Raw genomic sequence first — 7,858 nt, 5'->3', positions numbered from 1 at the left:
AAAACACCTGGTAATTAAGTAATTTCCGTTTCACAAGTGAATTCAATATGTCTATGTACATATGTACATAGGTATCTTATTGAACTTTTCATTTATTTAACACGTTTTTAATGTTCTATGTAGTGTCGGATAACAAACAAATACTTACCAGACATTTCATTTTTCCGTTTCAAAAGTGAATTCAATATACTATGTACATGCATATCTAATTAAACTTTTTATTTATTTAACATGTTTTTAATATACTAGTGTCGTATATCAAACAATTACTTACCAGAAGGGGCGGATTAAGAATGTAAGGGCATGAGGCCGGTATACGTGTGGGCCCCTTTTTTGAGTTAATAATTAAATACAATTAATTGGAAAAAAATAATTATAAGTATATTCATTTTAACAGTATCGTTAATTTTTGACTTTATATCACGTGTTTTCTTCTGAAATTCTCGTCTGAATTCCTTTGTACTTGCCGCTCATGTTGCATGTTGTATTAAACGACTGACCCCCCGGCAGTCTCTTTTATGTACAGAGATGGAATAGTACGAATATTTTGTATTTTTGATCCGACTGACTGTACTTTCTTTCCCCTCAAAGTTATTACGTATTTCCTCGCAGGTGGTTGATAAACAATTCAAGTGTCCTCGTCCCTTATTTCCGTATGCTTCGATATGTCCGAGGTCATTCTGAGCTGTTAGTTCCAGCGTCCCATCGAAATTTCAATTAATGTGTGAGTCGAGAATCTCACCAGACCCAGTAGGAGCTAAGATAGGTTCCGCAAGATGTATTGATGGTGCTGACAAATCTTCTTAATACCCGCGATCTTTTTTGTAATCTCTTAAAAATATTTTTTTTTTTTGTTCTTTCGTCATTACATGTGGGGGCCCCGAGCGCTGCCCGTAGTACAATATGTGTATGTACATAAAGTAATCTCATTTTTCTTCTCATACTTTCCGCCACTTAACGTCAGTAACGAACATTTACAATAATTTTAGAGTTAATCGAACATTTAATTTGTTTTTATAATACATTCTCTACTTATTCACTATTTACTCTCCAAAGTATTCTTGCAGATTGTGCCTTCCTTACATAACAATTTCAGAAATCAGTTGGTTTTGATGGTCATATCTAATGTCAGTAAATTATTATTCGTTTTTTTTTGTTCCTTTCTATTGTGGTACGGTCTAATGCACATGCATACAAACTTGTATGGAACATACACAGGTACATTCCTAAAAACTGGATTTTAAACAACTCAAGTATTCGCCAAAAACCACTTTTATGATATTTGGCAATAAATGTATAAAGTGTACATTTGATGACCCTATGAAATAAAAAAGCATAAGTAATAATTACGAAACTCATTTAAACATTTCCTTCATTAACTTCGCTATTATGTATTTATGAATATTTTAAAGTACGTAATACAAACAATGATATGCAAGCGGACGTGAAAAAAAAAAACAAAAACAGCAATTATGAAAATCTTATCACACAAGCTTGACCGCAGTCAACGAAAAACCATAACAGCAATCGTCGGAGAAGCTAAAAAAAATGTATATGTGCATGTGTGCGTTCACATACACATGTTAAGTAGTCGCGTGAAAAATAATAGGAGCACATTATTTTGACCAGTTTTGGCTATTTTTCTTTTAATTGTTTAATGTTTACTATTTTTTTTTTATAAAAATGCAGCTCATTAAGAAAACCAACAAAATTTTACAACAATCAACTTTTTATTAAGAATGAGATTTAGAAAAACTCGTAAGTATACGGTTATATAGCCTATTAAATTCTGGCTTAATAAGGTGCAGGTTTTAAGTGGCGTTGATTTTTGATTTTTTTTTTTTTTTTGCTGAGGTGTTTCGCATTTTCTTCCATGCCAAGTGGGAAAATTTTTTTTGGTATAGAAGAAAATAATAACACCGTCGGCAAAAAAGCTATCAAAAATCAATAAAAAAAGGTTGTTGTTTTTGTAAAAGTTTGTTAATTTTGCAAATTTTTCTACAAAGTTTTAAATTTGGTTTTACATGGTTTTTGTTAGATAATGAGCTGTAAAAAAGAAAAACAATCGAAACTGGTCAAAATGTCGTTTCCCTATTATTTTTCGCATGACTGTATACATGTGGTGTGTATAGTGAAGTTGTGAAAATTTTAAAATAATTTTTTTTTGTTGGGAAATTTGACCCTCTTAAATAATAAGCAATATACGAAAATAAATTAGGGCGGGTCAATTTGTATGAAAGATTCTCTTCGACTATAAGCGTATAAGGGTTCCCGGTATTTTTGAGCTCCCGAAAATCCCGAGATTTGCTTACAATAAAAACTTAAAATTCATATAACTCCTTTGGATTAAATGGTTTTAGAAATTTTTCTTATATGCATTGTGTGTACCTCGGAAACCGAACAGAAAATAATCGCTTTAGAGAATGTCACACTCGTCACCGTGGAATGAGCCATAACTTACAGTGGCGGTCAAAAGTGGATGAATGGTTTTTCGTTTTAAAAATTTATGATATTTTTTTATAACCAGAATTTTTAGAAATTTTATAGGTATGCAGTTAACAGGCTTATAAAATTTTAGTAAAATAAGTGCAAGTTTTGAACGGCTTTTTTAGCCGAAACGAAAAACCATTCATCCACTTTTGACCGCCACTGTAAGTTATGGCTTTTTTTACGCATTGATTTTTAATAATTTTTTCTTGCGGACGGCTTTTGCGTTTTTTTCATATATATAGCGTAATTTAGGAAAACTGGCGTTGACTTTTTTAAATTTGTTTTGCAAACCGTCTTGCGCATATTTTTCCACAAACAATTAATGTTTTTATGGAAATACGCCGTCGACAAAAAATTGTTTTCAAATCAATGCGATTTTTAGCCGCGAAAAACTTGCAGTTATTGACTAAAATTTTATAACCCTGTTAACTGCATATTTCCCCAAAAAATTCTAAAAATTCTGGGTAAAAAGCTCGAAATTTAGATAAAATTTTTTTGAGTTTTTCTAAATTCTGTATAAAGTTTGAGTAAGTTTATAAGAAATAAAGTTTTTTATAACAAAAATGTTGCTTGAAAAATATTGTAAATATTAGAAACGAAACACCATTCATCCACTTTTGACCGCCACTGTATATTTTATATTTTTCTTTTTTAAATCAATTTGCTTCTTTTTTATAGTTTAATTTTCTTTTAAGTTTGAGATATAATTCTCTTATTTAGAAACTTATTTTATTTAATGTTTGGGATCTTATTTAATTTTTTTTGTATTTTCTTAATTTTTAGATTTTGTTTTAAAAACAAAAAAAAAATTATACATTTTGTAGTACTATTTTCTTTTTTTTTTATTTAATTTATGTATTTCCATTTTCCAATTTATTTTTTGATTACATTGTTTTAAAGGAAAAATATATTTTTTATTTAATTTAATTTTTACAAAAGATTTTTATTTATTTGCCCTAGTATTCATTTTTTTATTTTTTTTATTTTTTTTCAATTTATTTTTTCCATTTACCAATTTTTATTATAAAAGAAAATGCATACGGGGTATTCTTTCTGAACGTTACCCTCCACTGCCCATTTTTCTTTTAACTTAAAACTTTTTAAAAAATATGTAAAATTCATTAAAAACTCAAGCTTTCCAATGCCGGGTGGCAAAAATTACGTGAGGGTCAATTTCAAGGTCATCTCGAGGTTATCTTAAATTCAGAAAGAACGGAAAATTGTACGTTCATATAACATATAATATGTAATAATTTTTTTACCAAATTTATCTAACTACGATTGGTAAATTTGTTGAAAAAAACATATTTGAGTGAGTTGGCAGAATTGCCCTGTTAGTTCTCTTCGCGCAAGTTGTAAGATACAGTCTGTTATAAATGCTGTCCGAGATTAAACACTTTATTAATCAATTTCGCCATTGCTTTTTTTCTTGTATGAATATTAATGTAAACAAGTCAAAATAAATACATCGATAGCTTTTGAAAACTTCCCGTTTTGTTTTTTTTTGAACAGCGGTACATTAGTTGTTATGTCGGTTTTATTCCTTCTGCTATTAGTAACCTTTGTGTCCCTTAGATTAAAAAGCTCACTTACTTAAACTTTGGCTGTTCGAAATTAATTATATATATAATTATTTATGATTGTTTTTTAAGCAATTTATTACTTATAGCTTTGTTTTGTTTTTGTATCAGCTCTGTCCCATTGAAGTCTGGACCAATTAAATATCAATTTTCTCTCTCATTTACTTTATTACAAAAAAAAAAAACTTAATTGCTTATTTAATAAAATGACGTGTGTTGCTGTTGCACATTGAATAAGAAGGTGAGTTGTGTTTCATTATAAATACGTACCCACTTTTGTAGTTTAGTTTTCAAATGAGTTAAAGCATACTCTGCCTTATCTATCCTGAGTTTCGCCCGATTTAAAATTCACCCGAAAAGTTTTCATCCGCCCATAGTAAATACATGGAAATGAAAAGTGTAAAATGAAGCGGTTCGGGGAAAATGAAACTCGTGATAAGGCTGACTAGGTAAGTAATCGCGCCTTTAATTTTTGGCGCTGAAAGCAATACACTTTTCCAAGCAATTTTTGTGAAGTATTAATGGCTCTTTTACACTGTGGATTGTTAACTTACATTCGGTATATATTATTAAATTTTTGTATTGACGACCGATATAGCCGAGTGGCTAGCGGTGCGTACTACCACTGCGTAGGACCTGAGTGACATCTTTGGTGCCAGCTACTTCTAGATTAGAAGAAGTTTTTTCTAACAGCGGTTGTCCCTCGGGAAGGCAATGGCAAATCTCCGAGTTTATTTCTGCCATGGAAAAGCTCCTCCATTTATGTGATAACATCAGGACGCACACAACAAATTGGAAGAGGAGACTAGCCAAAGTGTGAGCGCCAAATATTTGTTTATTTATTTTTATTGAATATCGACCTTAACTGAATGCATTTAACCCTCTGACCCGACTAACTTTAAGTTAAATTTGAAAATATTTAAATATACTCACACATTCTAGTGAATGTTTGTATAATTTCAGTACTTTCATAATGATATAAAATAATAAAAACGCAGATTGATTATGTGCATAAATTAAACTTTTATTTACTTTTTCTTTATAGCCTAGAAAATTAATTATAAAAATATAAAGCTTTCATAGCACACATACATACGTACCAGTTTTGACTTCACGCACGTGTATTTTGCTGCGCGGGCGACGCTGCACAGTGGGAACGTTTCATACAAAATTTGGCTTCGTATTTAAAATTAAACTTTGAAATGTGACGATGACGAAGAAAAAAATGGTTCCCTTAGAAATTCGCTCGCGGCAACACTGTTTGCCTGTTTCAAAGGTATTCAGTTGAGTTGCGCCTTTCAAGATCATTGAGCACCATAGATGGGCACTTTGCATTGTCAGTAAAAATGCAGTAATCAGTAAATTTTTACTGATCATGAAATTTAATTTGCATTATCAGTAAAATTTTACTGATTACTGAAAAATGGCAGTAAACAGCAAAAATAAAAAGGAATGTATGTGCATTAGGGTGGTCCAAAATTGCTTGAGAAAAGGCGAAGTCGGAATTTTTATGCTCTCATCCCCTAGGATTGTTCTTTTCCAAAAAAATATTCCCCTATTTTTTTTTTTATCAAAAAACTTTTAGAGGTCGCTCAAAGCGCTCAAAGTTTTCCATACGTTTTATATGAAAAAAAAAACAACTTTTCGTAGAAATGATATAGAATCCTTAACAATCAGTATTTTCGACCGAAAAACTATGCTTCCCTGAAGGAGACTTTTTACATAATACCCAATTCTTCTTTTAACCATTTTTTCATCGCAACTATAATTTATAGTTCAAACCAAAAACCCACAAAAACCCCGAAGAATGCAATGGGGCGACCAATAAAAAATCGTTTGGATTAAAAAATGGTTATATAAAAAATTTGATATTAATATTGGAAGTCTCCTGAAGAGAACCAAAGTTTTCCTATCGAAAAATACTGATTTTCAAGGATTCCATACCATTTCTACGAGAAGTGCGACATTACTCTTTTTGGACCACCCTAATCTACATACATACATATGTATTACAAATCGTTACCGCAAAGCTGAGAAGCTTAGCGTTTGAAGTTTTGATGTGTTATTATTTTTTTTTTGTTATTTTAGTATATAAAAAAAGGTTTTGATAGTTACTCATACATTCTCATTGCAATTGGTAAGTAGTAAGTATTACTACTACGTAGGTTTACAAACTCTGTTTCCTATATTATATGCCGGTTTTTGCATAAAAACTAATATTAAAAACACGTATCTGTCACTTTTTTCATCCATAAAAACATGTTTTATTTAAACAATCATAAGCAGTAAATTTTTACTGATAATTAAATTTCATTTGCATTGCCAGTAAAGTGGTTATTAATTAATGAAAGTTCCTACTGGTAGTTAAAAATCAATGCCCAACCAGCATTCAAATAAACATTTAAAACTAAAATTAACAAACTTTCGTAAAAATTTCGAGCTTTTAAATTTTTGTTGAAGGTGTTACTTATTTTCTCCATTTAAAAAAAAACTTCGAGTACACCATGCCAAAAATGAACGGTAAGTCCCAGCTGCTTTTAACCTGCACATTGTTATACTAGAATTTAATGGGCTACAAAATTGCTTACTCAAAATATTTCTGACAAATCGAATTAATAAGCTCGAAATTTTTACGTAAGTTTGTTGATTGAAACTTGGATTTATATGGTTTTTGTTACAAAGTATACTTTATTTTTATAAACATATAATTAAATTTAAAAAATATTCAGATAAATAGTCAAACCTTGTCCATATGTGAGCGTCGAAAAGTTATTATAAGCGCTATAGTTATTACGACAATAACAATTTTTTTTTTTTTAAATACTTATTTTTCTCTTTTAGTTTAGTTTTCTTTTAATTGTTAGATTTTATTGTTTAAAAAAGTAAAACATTTTTTTTATTTAATTTAACTTTTAGAGTTTTGTTTTATTTATTTATGCTTTTTGTAATTTAATTTGTTTTTATTGTGTTAATTTCATATTTCTTTAAATTGTTATACTTTACTGATTGAAAAAGAAAAATATATTGGTTTTATTTCATTAATATTTATGATCTTATTTTATAATTTTTTTTGTCTTTTTATTTTTTGTTTCAATTTTGAAAATAAAAATACTTTTTTTTAAGTGCATTTAATTTTTAATACAACTTTCTTTCTTTTCTATAAAATTTTGTCTTTTTCTAATATAATTTTTTTTTATTTTATTTTATTTATTAGTTTTGTTGCGTTGCGTTTTTGCGGTAGACAATTTTTCTTTTCGATACTCTCGTTGGCACCTCGGGTGTGGTACAAGGGAGTGTTCTCGTCTTCCTGCTTTATGTTGTGTTTATAAATGGCAGTAGTTCATGACTCTATTTCTCCAATTGTTTGTTATACGCCGATGAGTGAAAAACATAGATAAGTACTTGAAGATAACGAAAACAACAAACTGCATTCGTGGTGCCCAAAATCGCGCCTTTCCCTCATGTTACTTCTATTAAGTCCACCAATATTTTTGTTACCACGTCGCTTATCTCAAGTTGCACAGTGCAGCCTATCAAAGACATTAAGCTGTTTGTGCTTTTTTTGACATCAAACTCTTTTTCTATCATTATAAATTTAGTGTAATAAACCACATTTGTAGCTATTTTCATCAGCACAAATGTTTAGCACTTCAAATCTCTTCGATTGGCATATTTCTAATCCCAGTGCTGTCTTTGATTAGCGGATCATTAAATGTATCAATAAAATTTTTTTCCAATACGATTAGGCGTTATCGACAAAACAGTTTGCTACTACTGATTAGTGGCTG

This window comes from Rhagoletis pomonella, unplaced genomic scaffold (assembly GCF_013731165.1).
Source record: "Rhagoletis pomonella isolate Grant_MI unplaced genomic scaffold, Rhpom_1.0 Rhpom_scaffold_00001, whole genome shotgun sequence".
Taxonomy (NCBI): Eukaryota; Metazoa; Arthropoda; class Insecta; order Diptera; family Tephritidae; genus Rhagoletis; species Rhagoletis pomonella.
The sequence above is the reverse complement of the archived record's forward strand: the minus strand, read 5'-3'. Positions refer to the sequence as shown.